Source organism: Hyla sarda, unplaced genomic scaffold (genome assembly GCF_029499605.1).
Source record: "Hyla sarda isolate aHylSar1 unplaced genomic scaffold, aHylSar1.hap1 scaffold_534, whole genome shotgun sequence".
In the NCBI taxonomy this organism is placed as follows: domain Eukaryota; kingdom Metazoa; phylum Chordata; class Amphibia; order Anura; family Hylidae; genus Hyla; species Hyla sarda.
The window spans coordinates 213,107-230,722 of NW_026610545.1; the positions used below are offsets into that span (position 1 = coordinate 213,107).

The 17,616-nt window shown below is 45.5% G+C and overlaps 8 non-coding genes across 8 annotated transcripts; all 8 read left to right on the forward strand.

Moving 5' to 3' along the window:
* Positions 1–1,110: 1,110 nt before the first annotated feature.
* Positions 1,111–1,301, forward strand: LOC130338971 (U2 spliceosomal RNA). Its single transcript, XR_008879424.1, has one exon. It is a non-coding gene; the product is annotated as a U2 spliceosomal RNA (small nuclear RNA).
* Positions 1,302–3,382: 2,081 nt separating this feature from the next.
* On the forward strand, positions 3,383–3,573 carry LOC130338943 (U2 spliceosomal RNA). Its single transcript, XR_008879400.1, has one exon. It is a non-coding gene; the product is annotated as a U2 spliceosomal RNA (small nuclear RNA).
* A 2,086-nt stretch (positions 3,574–5,659) lies between these two features.
* On the forward strand, positions 5,660–5,850 carry LOC130338946 (U2 spliceosomal RNA). Its single transcript, XR_008879402.1, has one exon. It is a non-coding gene; the product is annotated as a U2 spliceosomal RNA (small nuclear RNA).
* Positions 5,851–7,953: 2,103 nt separating this feature from the next.
* On the forward strand, positions 7,954–8,144 carry LOC130338947 (U2 spliceosomal RNA). Its single transcript, XR_008879403.1, has one exon. It is a non-coding gene; the product is annotated as a U2 spliceosomal RNA (small nuclear RNA).
* A 2,105-nt stretch (positions 8,145–10,249) lies between these two features.
* Positions 10,250–10,440, forward strand: LOC130338948 (U2 spliceosomal RNA). Its single transcript, XR_008879404.1, has one exon. It is a non-coding gene; the product is annotated as a U2 spliceosomal RNA (small nuclear RNA).
* Positions 10,441–12,534: 2,094 nt separating this feature from the next.
* Positions 12,535–12,725, forward strand: LOC130338949 (U2 spliceosomal RNA). The gene has a single exon (XR_008879405.1). It is a non-coding gene; the product is annotated as a U2 spliceosomal RNA (small nuclear RNA).
* A 2,093-nt stretch (positions 12,726–14,818) lies between these two features.
* LOC130338950 (U2 spliceosomal RNA) lies at positions 14,819–15,009 on the forward strand. The gene has a single exon (XR_008879406.1). It is a non-coding gene; the product is annotated as a U2 spliceosomal RNA (small nuclear RNA).
* A 2,109-nt stretch (positions 15,010–17,118) lies between these two features.
* LOC130338951 (U2 spliceosomal RNA) lies at positions 17,119–17,309 on the forward strand. Its single transcript, XR_008879407.1, has one exon. It is a non-coding gene; the product is annotated as a U2 spliceosomal RNA (small nuclear RNA).
* The last annotated feature ends 307 nt before the right edge of the window (positions 17,310–17,616 follow it).

Below are 17,616 nucleotides of genomic sequence, written 5' to 3' on the forward strand. Positions count from 1 at the left end.
GGCAATAGTGTTTCCGCCAAGTTATATGGTTTTAAGGAAGTTAAAAAGAATTTTGTTTGTGTTTTTTTGGGGTACAAAAGTGGAAAGAGTGAGGAGAGAAGTTGTGATGAAGGATGGTAGTAAGGGTGGAATGGGATTTCCAAATCTAGATGTGTATTTGGGGGTGAATGTGGTGTTTGCGGTTAGAAGGATGATGAGAGGAGAAAAGAATTTTGCATGTATGTTGAGATATTTAGGTGGGCGTGTGTTATGCAAATTAGGTTGGCTGGAGAGAGATCTGAGAGTGCCTTATGCGTTTGTGTGCCCGAGTTGGTATTTGTATGTGGAAAAGTTTTTGGAGAGTTACAGGTTGATTGGTGTGAGAAAGGAGTTGTTTGAAAGTAAGAAGAATGTGTTTGGGTATGTCGCCGCAAGTGAGGTGGAGTGTCCGATTAATATGGTAAGAGGCCAGGATGTGTCTAAGGTGTGGAAGAGTTTAATGACAGATGGAATATCAAATAGACAGAGAGAGATAGGATGGCAGTGTTTGCATGGAGCCTTACCAGTAAGAGAGTTCCAAAGGAATAGAGGTATTGGAAGGAGTGAAATATGTCCGAGGGAAGATTGTAGTGGGGTTGAAAGTGTGATGCATGTGATTTGGAATTGTGACATGGCTCAGAATGTATGGAGAGGGATAGGTCCGTTGTGTAAGGAGTTGACTGGGATAAATAGGTTGTCATATGAGGTTGTGATGTTTGGTCTTAGTATGATTGGAAGAAAGAATGAAAGGGTGTTGTTTGTGTTGTTGGCGATTGTGAAGGAAGTCTTGTGGGATGTTAGAAATTTATATGTGTTTAAGAGAAAAGATGTGACTGTGGAAGGAAGTTTAAGAATGATTCTGGATAGGTTGTACACCGTTTATTTACGTGATAAAAAGAAATTAGGTGAAATAGATGCAGAGGGGATATGGAAATTTTTGAAGTGGAGACATGTTGTAAGGGTGTAATGGTGATGGTATTTGAATTTGTTTTGAATTTGCTTTGAACAAATAAAGAATGACCTAATGATGAGTTAGACTTCACCATGAGTCAAAAATGATGCGTTATCTAAGTGGTGTTTAGTCTAAACCTGAAGGTTTATAAAAAAAAAAAAAAAAAAAAAAAAAAAAATCTGTTCTTATCAGTTTAATATCTGATACGTCCCCTATCTGGGGACCATATATTAAATGGATTTTTGAGAACGGGGGCCGATTTCGAAGCTTGCTTCCGTCGCCCTATGCATTGACCCGATATGGCAGTATCTTCGGGTACAGTGCACCACCCCCTTACAGGGTTAAAAAGAAAGATTCCTACTTTCATTGCTACCTGCTTGCTGGCTAGCCAGCTAGCCAGCCCTGTGGGCCTTGCTGCTGCAGCCAAAAAACAAAAGGTGGTGCTGCTGCTGCTGCTTCTGCTGCTTCTGCTTGTGTCTGGCCGCTGTTGGAGCGTCCAGGCACAGGACTTCTGCTGCTGCTGACTAAATGGCCTCCTTAATTGGATCATTTGAGTAGCCAGCACACCTGTGCAGGTAGGGCATGACATGATAGGCAGCTGCCTTGATAGCGGGTGGGTGCTGAATGTTCCTAATTGACAAAATAAGATTAATGCTTATGAAGAAATATAAAATCTCATCCCTTCCCCAATATCGCGCCACACCCCTACCCCTTAATTCCCTGGTTGAACTTGATGGACATATGTCTTTTTTCGACCGTACTAACTATGTAACTATGTAACATAACATGGGGGGGGGTCTCCTGGCTGTTCACACAGGTGTGTCATTGCTGTACATTGACCATGCATTGCTTCTGTGGTATTGCAAAGGCAAAGACAAATGCTTCCAGCCATCCATTGCACTAATGGATTGGTCATCAGCTGGCTGTCTATGTCCCGCATCAATATAGACCAAAGTACAGAGGGTTAGGCTATGCTATTGTGCACCTACCTGATGCATCAGAAGGTGCGAGGCCCTTGCTAAATTCTGTGCACAGACTTTGAGATCTATACTTTAGACTGTATCTAAACCTGCTCCAACATGGACTGACATTCTGGCCTACTTTCAGCCGATGCGACTTGTCTGTCGCTGAACAGTCGCTTTTTATGTATTCAGCACCTATGTATAATGTTGTAAAAATGCTCTAGAAGCTAAAGTCGCAGAAATGTCACACATATTTGGCCTGCAACTTTCTGTGCGACAAATTCAGACAGGAAAAATCAGTATAAATCCTTAGAAAATTATCCCCCAGTGTCTCCATCTGCTGGCGGTATTGAATAAGCATTGCTGCACTGATGGGGTATGCATTAGACGAAAAAAAAGAAGAAAAAGAAGAATAATACGCCCAGAAAAGAGGCGAAAAGGAGAAAAACGTAAAAAAACGTGAAAAAAAAGTAAGAGGAAGAGAAGGGGAAAAAAAGGTGGAAATGGGTTTAAAAGTGATTTCGGCGGAGAAATATATATATATATATATATATATATATATATATATATATATATACGCGCACACACACACATATATATAAACGTATTCTCCGTTGAGATATTGCAGCCGCTGCTGTGTCCAGGCCCAGGAGCCTTAGCACTGTGCTGTGATGTCACTCAATACCACTGACATCACTAGGTGTAAACAACATCTCTCCTTTGCTGTGTATGTGACTATGGAGCTGTTTGGTGATGTCGTCTATTACGGCCTTCATAGAAGCAACAGGAGATTGTTGCATCCATCTAGAACCCTCAGAACTACAGTGCTATGATGTCACTCACTTCCACAGGCCTTGCAGAGTGTAAACAACAACAACCCAGCTTTGTTGTGTATGTAACCATAGGGATTTGTGATGTCACCTAGAACCTTCACAGCAGCGACAGCTTTATGAGGAGCATCAGCACTGCTCTGCCTGAGCAGAACCATCACCGCCATAGGTTGTCAAATAACCCGGATTTAACCCACACAGGTAAGTCCAATGGGGTGCAGGCATGTCCTCTATGCTTACAGCTTCCCGTGGGTGTTGGTTTGATACCGTTTGGGGACAGCCAAGGAGGCATCTGCAGGCAACAAAGGTAGGTGTGTGCTTGTGTGTGTGTTTCCTATGCAGATCCTAAGCCCAGTGTCACATGCAAGTAGGAGGAGTAAGAAGGGTTCCTGGCAAATCCGGGTTATGGATTGCATTTAAAAAGGCCCCGTGGGAGTGCAATGGGCCCCTGTCTTGCTGCTTAGCAATAATGGTATGGGTTTAGGTTCTGCTGTGTGTACTGGTGGTTGACTGCCCCCCAGCCCAGAGTGTGCATGGAAAATTGTCTGGCAGCCTCCCTGACAGCAAGCAGTGATAGTGCCCATGAAGGGGACCTTGTTGGGCCCGCCCCTTTCACGGTTATCGCTTCTCGGCCTTTTGGCTAAGATCAAGTGTAGTATCTGTTCTTATCAGTTTAATATCTGATACGTCCCCTATCTGGGGACCATATATTAAATGGATTTTTGAGAACGGGGGCCGATTTCGAAGCTTGCTTCCGTCGCCCTATGCATTGACCCGATATGGCAGTATCTTCGGGTACAGTGCACCACCCCCTTACAGGGTTAAAAAGAAAGATTCCTACTTTCATTGCTACCTGCTTGCTGGCTAGCCAGCTAGCCAGCCCTGTGGGCCTTGCTGCTGCAGCCAAAAAACAAAAGGTGCTGCTGCTGCTGCTGCTTCTGCTGCTTCTGCTTGTGTCTGGCCGCTGTTGGAGCGTCCAGGCACAGGACTTCTGCTGCTGCTGACTAAATGGCCTCCTTAATTGGATCATTTGAGTAGCCAGCACACCTGTGCAGGTAGGGCATGACATGATAGGCAGCTGCCTTGATAGCGGGTGGGTGCTGAATGTTCCTAATTGACAAAATAAGATTAATGCTTATGAAGAAATATAAAATCTCATCCCTTCCCCAATATCGCGCCACACCCCTACCCCTTAATTCCCTGGTTGAACTTGATGGACATATGTCTTTTTTCGACCGTACTAACTATGTAACTATGTAACATAACATGGGGGGGGGGTCTCCTGGCTGTTCACACAGGTGTGTCATTGCTGTACATTGACCATGCATTGCTTCTGTGGTATTGCAAAGGCAAAGACAAATGCTTCCAGCCATCCATTGCACTAATGGATTGGTCATCAGCTGGCTGTCTATGTCCCGCATCAATATAGACCAAAGTACAGAGGGTTAGGCTATGCTATTGTGCACCTACCTGATGCATCAGAAGGTGCGAGGCCCTTGCTAAATTCTGTGCACAGACTTTGAGATCTATACTTTAGACTGTATCTAAACCTGCTCCAACATGGACTGACATTCTGGCCTACTTTCAGCCGATGCGACTTGTCTGTCGCTGAACAGTCGCTTTTTATGTATTCAGCACCTATGTATAATGTTGTAAAAATGCTCTAGAAGCTAAAGTCGCAGAAATGTCACACATATTTGGCCTGCAACTTTCTGTGCGACAAATTCAGACAGGAAAAATCAGTATAAATCCTTAGAAAATTATCCCCCAGTGTCTCCATCTGCTGGCGGTATTGAATAAGCATTGCTGCACTGATGGGGTATGCATTAGACGAAAAAAAAGAAGAAAAAGAAGAATAATACGCCCAGAAAAGAGGCGAAAAGGAGTAAAACGTAAAAAAACGTGAAAAAAAAGTAAGAGGAAGAGAAGGGAAAAAAAGGTGGAAATGGGTTTAAAAGTGATTTCGGCGGAGTATATATATATATATATATATATATATATATATATATATATATATATATATACGCGCACACACACACATATATATAAACGTATTCTCCGTTGAGATATTGCAGCCGCTGCTGTGTCCAGGCCCAGGAGCCTTAGCACTGTGCTGTGATGTCACTCAATACCACTGACATCACTAGGTGTAAACAACATCTCTCCTTTGCTGTGTATGTGACTATGGAGCTGTTTGGTGATGTCGTCTATTATGGCCTTCATAGAAGCAACAGGAGATTGTTGCATCCATCTAGAACCCTCAGAACTACAGTGCTATGATGTCACTCACTTCCACAGGCCTTGCAGAGTGTAAACAACAACAACCCAGCTTTGTTGTGTATGTAACCATAGGGATTTGTGATGTCACCTAGAACCTTCACAGCAGCGACAGCTTTATGAGGAGCATCAGCACTGCTCTGCCTGAGCAGAACCATCACCGCCATAGGTTGTCAAATAACCCGGATTTAACCCACACAGGTAAGTCCAATGGGGTGCAGGCATGTCCTCTATGCTTACAGCTTCCCGTGGGTGTTGGTTTGATACCGTTTGGGGACAGCCAAGGAGGCATCTGCAGGCAACAAAGGTAGGTGTGTGCTTGTGTGTGTGTTTCCTATGCAGATCCTAAGCCCAGTGTCACATGCAAGTAGGAGGAGTAAGAAGGGTTCCTGGCAAATCCGGGTTATGGATTGCATTTAAAAAGGCCCCGTGGGAGTGCAATGGGCCCCTGTCTTGCTGCTTAGCAATAATGGTATGGGTTTAGGTTCTGCTGTGTGTACTGGTGGTTGACTGCCCCCCAGCCCAGAGTGTGCATGGAAAATTGTCTGGCAGCCTCCCTGACAGCAAGCAGTGATAGTGCCCATGAAGGGGACCTTGTTGGGCCCGCCCCTTTCACGGTTATCGCTTCTCGGCCTTTTGGCTAAGATCAAGTGTAGTATCTGTTCTTATCAGTTTAATATCTGATACGTCCCCTATCTGGGGACCATATATTAAATGGATTTTTGAGAACGGGGGCCGATTTCGAAGCTTGCTTCCGTCGCCCTATGCATTGACCCGATATGGCAGTATCTTCGGGTACAGTGCACCACCCCCTTACAGGGTTAAAAAGAAAGATTCCTACTTTCATTGCTACCTGCTTGCTGGCTAGCCAGCTAGCCAGCCCTGTGGGCCTTGCTGCTGCAGCCAAAAAACAAAAGGTGGTGCTGCTGCTGCTGCTTCTGCTGCTTCTGCTTGTGTCTGGCCGCTGTTGGAGCGTCCAGGCACAGGACTTCTGCTGCTGCTGACTAAATGGCCTCCTTAATTGGATCATTTGAGTAGCCAGCACACCTGTGCAGGTAGGGCATGACATGATAGGCAGCTGCCTTGATAGCGGGTGGGTGCTGAATGTTCCTAATTGACAAAATAAGATTAATGCTTATGAAGAAATATAAAATCTCATCCCTTCCCCAATATCGCGCCACACCCCTACCCCTTAATTCCCTGGTTGAACTTGATGGACATATGTCTTTTTTCGACCGTACTAACTATGTAACTATGTAACATAACATGGGGGGGGGGGGGGGGTGTCTCCTGGCTGTTCACACAGGTGTGTCATTGCTGTACATTGACCATGCATTGCTTCTGTGGTATTGCAAAGGCAAAGACAAATGCTTCCAGCCATCCATTGCACTAATGGATTGGTCATCAGCTGGCTGTCTATGTCCCGCATCAATATAGACCAAAGTACAGAGGGTTAGGCTATGCTATTGTGCACCTACCTGATGCATCAGAAGGTGCGAGGCCCTTGCTAAATTCTGTGCACAGACTTTGAGATCTATACTTTAGACTGTATCTAAACCTGCTCCAACATGGACTGACATTCTGGCCTACTTTCAGCCGATGCGACTTGTCTGTCGCTGAACAGTCGCTTTTTATGTATTCAGCACCTATGTATAATGTTGTAAAAATGCTCTAGAAGCTAAAGTCGCAGAAATGTCACACATATTTGGCCTGCAACTTTCTGTGCGACAAATTCAGACAGGAAAAATCAGTATAAATCCTTAGAAAATTATCCCCCAGTGTCTCCATCTGCTGGCGGTATTGAATAAGCATTGCTGCACTGATGGGGTATGCATTAGACGAAAAAAAAGAAGAAAAAGAAGAATAATACGCCCAGAAAAGAGGCGAAAAGGAGAAAAACGTAAAAAAACGTGAAAAAAAAGTAAGAGGAAGAGAAGGGAAAAAAAGGTGGAAATGGGTTTAAAAGTGATTTCGGCGGAGAAATATATATATATATTTTTATATATATATATATATATATATATATATATATATATATATACGCGCACACACACACATATATATAAACGTATTCTCCGTTGAGATATTGCAGCCGCTGCTGTGTCCAGGCCCAGGAGCCTTAGCACTGTGCTGTGATGTCACTCAATACCACTGACATCACTAGGTGTAAACAACATCTCTCCTTTGCTGTGTATGTGACTATGGAGCTGTTTGGTGATGTCGTCTATTATGGCCTTCATAGAAGCAACAGGAGATTGTTGCATCCATCTAGAACCCTCAGAACTACAGTGCTATGATGTCACTCACTTCCACAGGCCTTGCAGAGTGTAAACAACAACAACCCAGCTTTGTTGTGTATGTAACCATAGGGATTTGTGATGTCACCTAGAACCTTCACAGCAGCGACAGCTTTATGAGGAGCATCAGCACTGCTCTGCCTGAGCAGAACCATCACCGCCATAGGTTGTCAAATAACCCGGATTTAACCCACACAGGTAAGTCCAATGGGGTGCAGGCATGTCCTCTATGCTTACAGCTTCCCGTGGGTGTTGGTTTGATACCGTTTGGGGACAGCCAAGGAGGCATCTGCAGGCAACAAAGGTAGGTGTGTGCTTGTGTGTGTGTTTCCTATGCAGATCCTAAGCCCAGTGTCACATGCAAGTAGGAGGAGTAAGAAGGGTTCCTGGCAAATCCGGGTTATGGATTGCATTTAAAAAGGCCCCGTGGGAGTGCAATGGGCCCCTGTCTTGCTGCTTAGCAATAATGGTATGGGTTTAGGTTCTGCTGTGTGTACTGGTGGTTGACTGCCCCCCAGCCCAGAGTGTGCATGGAAAATTGTCTGGCAGCCTCCCTGACAGCAAGCAGTGATAGTGCCCATGAAGGGGACCTTGTTGGGCCCGCCCCTTTCACGGTTATCGCTTCTCGGCCTTTTGGCTAAGATCAAGTGTAGTATCTGTTCTTATCAGTTTAATATCTGATACGTCCCCTATCTGGGGACCATATATTAAATGGATTTTTGAGAACGGGGGCCGATTTCGAAGCTTGCTTCCGTCGCCCTATGCATTGACCCGATATGGCAGTATCTTCGGGTACAGTGCACCACCCCCTTACAGGGTTAAAAAGAAAGATTCCTACTTTCATTGCTACCTGCTTGCTGGCTAGCCAGCTAGCCAGCCCTGTGGGCCTTGCTGCTGCAGCCAAAAAACAAAAGGTGGTGCTGCTGCTGCTGCTTCTGCTGCTTCTGCTTGTGTCTGGCCGCTGTTGGAGCGTCCAGGCACAGGACTTCTGCTGCTGCTGACTAAATGGCCTCCTTAATTGGATCATTTGAGTAGCCAGCACACCTGTGCAGGTAGGGCATGACATGATAGGCAGCTGCCTTGATAGCGGGTGGGTGCTGAATGTTCCTAATTGACAAAATAAGATTAATGCTTATGAAGAAATATAAAATCTCATCCCTTCCCCAATATCGCGCCACACCCCTACCCCTTAATTCCCTGGTTGAACTTGATGGACATATGTCTTTTTTCGACCGTACTAACTATGTAACTATGTAACATAACATGGGGGGGGGGGGGGGGGTGTCTCCTGGCTGTTCACACAGGTGTGTCATTGCTGTACATTGACCATGCATTGCTTCTGTGGTATTGCAAAGGAAAGACAAATGCTTCCAGCCATCCATTGCACTAATGGATTGGTCATCAGCTGGCTGTCTATGTCCCGCATCAATATAGACCAAAGTACAGAGGGTTAGGCTATGCTATTGTGCACCTACCTGATGCATCAGAAGGTGCGAGGCCCTTGCTAAATTCTGTGCACAGACTTTGAGATCTATACTTTAGACTGTATCTAAACCTGCTCCAACATGGACTGACATTCTGGCCTACTTTCAGCCGATGCGACTTGTCTGTCGCTGAACAGTCGCTTTTTATGTATTCAGCACCTATGTATAATGTTGTAAAAATGCTCTAGAAGCTAAAGTCGCAGAAATGTCACACATATTTGGCCTGCAACTTTCTGTGCGACAAATTCAGACAGGAAAAATCAGTATAAATCCTTAGAAAATTATCCCCCAGTGTCTCCATCTGCTGGCGGTATTGAATAAGCATTGCTGCACTGATGGGGTATGCATTAGACGAAAAAAAAGAAGAAAAAGAAGAATAATACGCCCAGAAAAGAGGCGAAAAGGAGAAAAACGTAAAAAAACGTGAAAAAAAAGTAAGAGGAAGAGAAGGGAAAAAAAGGTGGAAATGGGTTTAAAAGTGATTTCGGCGGAGAAATATATATATATATATATATATATATATATATATATATATATATATATATATATATATATACGCGCACACACACACATATATATAAACGTATTCTCCGTTGAGATATTGCAGCCGCTGCTGTGTCCAGGCCCAGGAGCCTTAGCACTGTGCTGTGATGTCACTCAATACCACTGACATCACTAGGTGTAAACAACATCTCTCCTTTGCTGTGTATGTGACTATGGAGCTGTTTGGTGATGTCGTCTATTATGGCCTTCATAGAAGCAACAGGAGATTGTTGCATCCATCTAGAACCCTCAGAACTACAGTGCTATGATGTCACTCACTTCCACAGGCCTTGCAGAGTGTAAACAACAACAACCCAGCTTTGTTGTGTATGTAACCATAGGGATTTGTGATGTCACCTAGAACCTTCACAGCAGCGACAGCTTTATGAGGAGCATCAGCACTGCTCTGCCTGAGCAGAACCATCACCGCCATAGGTTGTCAAATAACCCGGATTTAACCCACACAGGTAAGTCCAATGGGGTGCAGGCATGTCCTCTATGCTTACAGCTTCCCGTGGGTGTTGGTTTGATACCGTTTGGGGACAGCCAAGGAGGCATCTGCAGGCAACAAAGGTAGGTGTGTGCTTGTGTGTGTGTTTCCTATGCAGATCCTAAGCCCAGTGTCACATGCAAGTAGGAGGAGTAAGAAGGGTTCCTGGCAAATCCGGGTTATGGATTGCATTTAAAAAGGCCCCGTGGGAGTGCAATGGGCCCCTGTCTTGCTGCTTAGCAATAATGGTATGGGTTTAGGTTCTGCTGTGTGTACTGGTGGTTGACTGCCCCCCAGCCCAGAGTGTGCATGGAAAATTGTCTGGCAGCCTCCCTGACAGCAAGCAGTGATAGTGCCCATGAAGGGGACCTTGTTGGGCCCGCCCCTTTCACGGTTATCGCTTCTCGGCCTTTTGGCTAAGATCAAGTGTAGTATCTGTTCTTATCAGTTTAATATCTGATACGTCCCCTATCTGGGGACCATATATTAAATGGATTTTTGAGAACGGGGGCCGATTTCGAAGCTTGCTTCCGTCGCCCTATGCATTGACCCGATATGGCAGTATCTTCGGGTACAGTGCACCACCCCCTTACAGGGTTAAAAAGAAAGATTCCTACTTTCATTGCTACCTGCTTGCTGGCTAGCCAGCTAGCCAGCCCTGTGGGCCTTGCTGCTGCAGCCAAAAAACAAAAGGTGGTGCTGCTGCTGCTGCTTCTGCTGCTTCTGCTTGTGTCTGGCCGCTGTTGGAGCGTCCAGGCACAGGACTTCTGCTGCTGCTGACTAAATGGCCTCCTTAATTGGATCATTTGAGTAGCCAGCACACCTGTGCAGGTAGGGCATGACATGATAGGCAGCTGCCTTGATAGCGGGTGGGTGCTGAATGTTCCTAATTGACAAAATAAGATTAATGCTTATGAAGAAATATAAAATCTCATCCCTTCCCCAATATCGCGCCACACCCCTACCCCTTAATTCCCTGGTTGAACTTGATGGACATATGTCTTTTTTCGACCGTACTAACTATGTAACTATGTAACATAACATGGGGGGGGGGGGGGGGGGGTCTCCTGGCTGTTCACACAGGTGTGTCATTGCTGTACATTGACCATGCATTGCTTCTGTGGTATTGCAAAGGCAAAGACAAATGCTTCCAGCCATCCATTGCACTAATGGATTGGTCATCAGCTGGCTGTCTATGTCCCGCATCAATATAGACCAAAGTACAGAGGGTTAGGCTATGCTATTGTGCACCTACCTGATGCATCAGAAGGTGCGAGGCCCTTGCTAAATTCTGTGCACAGACTTTGAGATCTATACTAGACTGTATCTAAACCTGCTCCAACATGGACTGACATTCTGGCCTACTTTCAGCCGATGCGACTTGTCTGTCGCTGAACAGTCGCTTTTTATGTATTCAGCACCTATGTATAATGTTGTAAAAATGCTCTAGAAGCTAAAGTCGCAGAAATGTCACACATATTTGGCCTGCAACTTTCTGTGCGACAAATTCAGACAGGAAAAATCAGTATAAATCCTTAGAAAATTATCCCCCAGTGTCTCCATCTGCTGGCGGTATTGAATAAGCATTGCTGCACTGATGGGGTATGCATTAGATGAAAAAAAAGAAGAAAAAGAAGAATAATACGCCCAGAAAAGAGGCGAAAAGGAGAAAAACGTAAAAAAACGTGAAAAAAAAGTAAGAGGAAGAGAAGGGAAAAAAAGGTGGAAATGGGTTTAAAAGTGATTTCGGCGGAGAAATATATATATATATATATATATATATATATATATATATATATATATATATACGCGCACACACACACATATATATAAACGTATTCTCCGTTGAGATATTGCAGCCGCTGCTGTGTCCAGGCCCAGGAGCCTTAGCACTGTGCTGTGATGTCACTCAATACCACTGACATCACTAGGTGTAAACAACATCTCTCCTTTGCTGTGTATGTGACTATGGAGCTGTTTGGTGATGTCGTCTATTATGGCCTTCATAGAAGCAACAGGAGATTGTTGCATCCATCTAGAACCCTCAGAACTACAGTGCTATGATGTCACTCACTTCCACAGGCCTTGCAGAGTGTAAACAACAACAACCCAGCTTTGTTGTGTATGTAACCATAGGGATTTGTGATGTCACCTAGAACCTTCACAGCAGCGACAGCTTTATGAGGAGCATCAGCACTGCTCTGCCTGAGCAGAACCATCACCGCCATAGGTTGTCAAATAACCCGGATTTAACCCACACAGGTAAGTCCAATGGGGTGCAGGCATGTCCTCTATGCTTACAGCTTCCCGTGGGTGTTGGTTTGATACCGTTTGGGGACAGCCAAGGAGGCATCTGCAGGCAACAAAGGTAGGTGTGTGCTTGTGTGTGTGTTTCCTATGCAGATCCTAAGCCCAGTGTCACATGCAAGTAGGAGGAGTAAGAAGGGTTCCTGGCAAATCCGGGTTATGGATTGCATTTAAAAAGGCCCCGTGGGAGTGCAATGGGCCCCTGTCTTGCTGCTTAGCAATAATGGTATGGGTTTAGGTTCTGCTGTGTGTACTGGTGGTTGACTGCCCCCCAGCCCAGAGTGTGCATGGAAAATTGTCTGGCAGCCTCCCTGACAGCAAGCAGTGATAGTGCCCATGAAGGGGACCTTGTTGGGCCCGCCCCTTTCACGGTTATCGCTTCTCGGCCTTTTGGCTAAGATCAAGTGTAGTATCTGTTCTTATCAGTTTAATATCTGATACGTCCCCTATCTGGGGACCATATATTAAATGGATTTTTGAGAACGGGGGCCGATTTCGAAGCTTGCTTCCGTCGCCCTATGCATTGACCCGATATGGCAGTATCTTCGGGTACAGTGCACCACCCCCTTACAGGGTTAAAAAGAAAGATTCCTACTTTCATTGCTACCTGCTTGCTGGCTAGCCAGCTAGCCAGCCCTGTGGGCCTTGCTGCTGCAGCCAAAAAACAAAAGGTGGTGCTGCTGCTGCTGCTTCTGCTGCTTCTGCTTGTGTCTGGCCGCTGTTGGAGCGTCCAGGCACAGGACTTCTGCTGCTGCTGACTAAATGGCCTCCTTAATTGGATCATTTGAGTAGCCAGCACACCTGTGCAGGTAGGGCATGACATGATAGGCAGCTGCCTTGATAGCGGGTGGGTGCTGAATGTTCCTAATTGACAAAATAAGATTAATGCTTATGAAGAAATATAAAATCTCATCCCTTCCCCAATATCGCGCCACACCCCTACCCCTTAATTCCCTGGTTGAACTTGATGGACATATGTCTTTTTTCGACCGTACTAACTATGTAACTATGTAACATAACATGGGGGGGGGGGGGGGGGGGGGGTCTCCTGGCTGTTCACACAGGTGTGTCATTGCTGTACATTGACCATGCATTGCTTCTGTGGTATTGCAAAGGCAAAGACAAATGCTTCCAGCCATCCATTGCACTAATGGATTGGTCATCAGCTGGCTGTCTATGTCCCGCATCAATATAGACCAAAGTACAGAGGGTTAGGCTATGCTATTGTGCACCTACCTGATGCATCAGAAGGTGCGAGGCCCTTGCTAAATTCTGTGCACAGACTTTGAGATCTATACTTTAGACTGTATCTAAACCTGCTCCAACATGGACTGACATTCTGGCCTACTTTCAGCCGATGCGACTTGTCTGTCGCTGAACAGTCGCTTTTTATGTATTCAGCACCTATGTATAATGTTGTAAAAATGCTCTAGAAGCTAAAGTCGCAGAAATGTCACACATATTTGGCCTGCAACTTTCTGTGCGACAAATTCAGACAGGAAAAATCAGTATAAATCCTTAGAAAATTATCCCCCAGTGTCTCCATCTGCTGGCGGTATTGAATAAGCATTGCTGCACTGATGGAGTATGCATTAGACGAAAAAAAAGAAGAAAAAGAAGAATAATACGCCCAGAAAAGAGGCGAAAAGGAGAAAAACGTAAAAAAACGTGAAAAAAAAGTAAGAGGAAGAGAAGGGAAAAAAAGGTGGAAATGGGTTTAAAAGTGATTTCGGCGGAGATATATATATATATATATATATATATATATATATATATATATATATACGCGCACACACACACATATATATAAACGTATTCTCCGTTGAGATATTGCAGCCGCTGCTGTGTCCAGGCCCAGGAGCCTTAGCACTGTGCTGTGATGTCACTCAATACCACTGACATCACTAGGTGTAAACAACATCTCTCCTTTGCTGTGTATGTGACTATGGAGCTGTTTGGTGATGTCGTCTATTATGGCCTTCATAGAAGCAACAGGAGATTGTTGCATCCATCTAGAACCCTCAGAACTACAGTGCTATGATGTCACTCACTTCCACAGGCCTTGCAGAGTGTAAACAACAACAACCCAGCTTTGTTGTGTATGTAACCATAGGGATTTGTGATGTCACCTAGAACCTTCACAGCAGCGACAGCTTTATGAGGAGCATCAGCACTGCTCTGCCTGAGCAGAACCATCACCGCCATAGGTTGTCAAATAACCCGGATTTAACCCACACAGGTAAGTCCAATGGGGTGCAGGCATGTCCTCTATGCTTACAGCTTCCCGTGGGTGTTGGTTTGATACCGTTTGGGGACAGCCAAGGAGGCATCTGCAGGCAACAAAGGTAGGTGTGTGCTTGTGTGTGTGTTTCCTATGCAGATCCTAAGCCCAGTGTCACATGCAAGTAGGAGGAGTAAGAAGGGTTCCTGGCAAATCCGGGTTATGGATTGCATTTAAAAAGGCCCCGTGGGAGTGCAATGGGCCCCTGTCTTGCTGCTTAGCAATAATGGTATGGGTTTAGGTTCTGCTGTGTGTACTGGTGGTTGACTGCCCCCCAGCCCAGAGTGTGCATGGAAAATTGTCTGGCAGCCTCCCTGACAGCAAGCAGTGATAGTGCCCATGAAGGGGACCTTGTTGGGCCCGCCCCTTTCACGGTTATCGCTTCTCGGCCTTTTGGCTAAGATCAAGTGTAGTATCTGTTCTTATCAGTTTAATATCTGATACGTCCCCTATCTGGGGACCATATATTAAATGGATTTTTGAGAACGGGGGCCGATTTCGAAGCTTGCTTCCGTCGCCCTATGCATTGACCCGATATGGCAGTATCTTCGGGTACAGTGCACCACCCCCTTACAGGGTTAAAAAGAAAGATTCCTACTTTCATTGCTACCTGCTTGCTGGCTAGCCAGCTAGCCAGCCCTGTGGGCCTTGCTGCTGCAGCCAAAAAACAAAAGGTGGTGCTGCTGCTGCTGCTTCTGCTGCTTCTGCTTGTGTCTGGCCGCTGTTGGAGCGTCCAGGCACAGGACTTCTGCTGCTGCTGACTAAACGGCCTCCTTAATTGGATCATTTGAGTAGCCAGCACACCTGTGCAGGTAGGGCATGACATGATAGGCAGCTGCCTTGATAGCGGGTGGGTGCTGAATGTTCCTAATTGACAAAATAAGATTAATGCTTATGAAGAAATATAAAATCTCATCCCTTCCCCAATATCGCGCCACACCCCTACCCCTTAATTCCCTGGTTGAACTTGATGGACATATGTCTTTTTTCGACCGTACTAACTATGTAACTATGTAACATAACATGGGGGGGGGGGGGGGGGGTCTCCTGGCTGTTCACACAGGTGTGTCATTGCTGTACATTGACCATGCATTGCTTCTGTGGTATTGCAAAGGCAAAGACAAATGCTTCCAGCCATCCATTGCACTAATGGATTGGTCATCAGCTGGCTGTCTATGTCCCGCATCAATATAGACCAAAGTACAGAGGGTTAGGCTATGCTATTGTGCACCTACCTGATGCATCAGAAGGTGCGAGGCCCTTGCTAAATTCTGTGCACAGACTTTGAGATCTATACTTTAGACTGTATCTAAACCTGCTCCAACATGGACTGACATTCTGGCCTACTTTCAGCCGATGCGACTTGTCTGTCGCTGAACAGTCGCTTTTTATGTATTCAGCACCTATGTATAATGTTGTAAAAATGCTCTAGAAGCTAAAGTCGCAGAAATGTCACACATATTTGGCCTGCAACTTTCTGTGCGACAAATTCAGACAGGAAAAATCAGTATAAATCCTTAGAAAATTATCCCCCAGTGTCTCCATCTGCTGGCGGTATTGAATAAGCATTGCTGCACTGATGGGGTATGCATTAGACGAAAAAAAAGAAGAAAAAGAAGAATAATACGCCCAGAAAAGAGGCGAAAAGGAGAAAAACGTAAAAAAACGTGAAAAAAAAGTAAGAGGAAGAGAAGGGAAAAAAAGGTGGAAATGGGTTTAAAAGTGATTTCGGCGGAGAAATATATATATATATTTATATATATATATATATATATATATATATATATATATATATATATATATACGCGCACACACACACATATATATAAACGTATTCTCCGTTGAGATATTGCAGCCGCTGCTGTGTCCAGGCCCAGGAGCCTTAGCACTGTGCTGTGATGTCACTCAATACCACTGACATCACTAGGTGTAAACAACATCTCTCCTTTGCTGTGTATGTGACTATGGAGCTGTTTGGTGATGTCGTCTATTATGGCCTTCATAGAAGCAACAGGAGATTGTTGCATCCATCTAGAACCCTCAGAACTACAGTGCTATGATGTCACTCACTTCCACAGGCCTTGCAGAGTGTAAACAACAACAACCCAGCTTTGTTGTGTATGTAACCATAGGGATTTGTGATGTCACCTAGAACCTTCACAGCAGCGACAGCTTTATGAGGAGCATCAGCACTGCTCTGCCTGAGCAGAACCATCACCGCCATAGGTTGTCAAATAACCCGGATTTAACCCACACAGGTAAGTCCAATGGGGTGCAGGCATGTCCTCTATGCTTACAGCTTCCCGTGGGTGTTGGTTTGATACCGTTTGGGGACAGCCAAGGAGGCATCTGCAGGCAACAAAGGTAGGTGTGTGCTTGTGTGTGTGTTTCCTATGCAGATCCTAAGCCCAGTGTCACATGCAAGTAGGAGGAGTAAGAAGGGTTCCTGGCAAATCCGGGTTATGGATTGCATTTAAAAAGGCCCCGTGGGAGTGCAATGGGCCCCTGTCTTGCTGCTTAGCAATAATGGTATGGGTTTAGGTTCTGCTGTGTGTACTGGTGGTTGACTGCCCCCCAGCCCAGAGTGTGCATGGAAAATTGTCTGGCAGCCTCCCTGACAGCAAGCAGTGATAGTGCCCATGAAGGGGACCTTGTTGGGCCCGCCCCTTTCACGGTTATCGCTTCTCGGCCTTTTGGCTAAGATCAAGTGTAGTATCTGTTCTTATCAGTTTAATATCTGATACGTCCCCTATCTGGGGACCATATATTAAATGGATTTTTGAGAACGGGGGCCGATTTCGAAGCTTGCTTCCGTCGCCCTATGCATTGACCCGATATGGCAGTATCTTCGGGTACAGTGCACCACCCCCTTACAGGGTTAAAAAGAAAGATTCCTACTTTCATTGCTACCTGCTTGCTGGCTAGCCAGCTAGCCAGCCCTGTGGGCCTTGCTGCTGCAGCCAAAAAACAAAAGGTGGTGCTGCTGCTGCTGCTTCTGCTGCTTCTGCTTGTGTCTGGCCGCTGTTGGAGCGTCCAGGCACAGGACTTCTGCTGCTGCTGACTAAATGGCCTCCTTAATTGGATCATTTGAGTAGCCAGCACACCTGTGCAGGTAGGGCATGACATGATAGGCAGCTGCCTTGATAGCGGGTGGGTGCTGAATGTTCCTAATTGA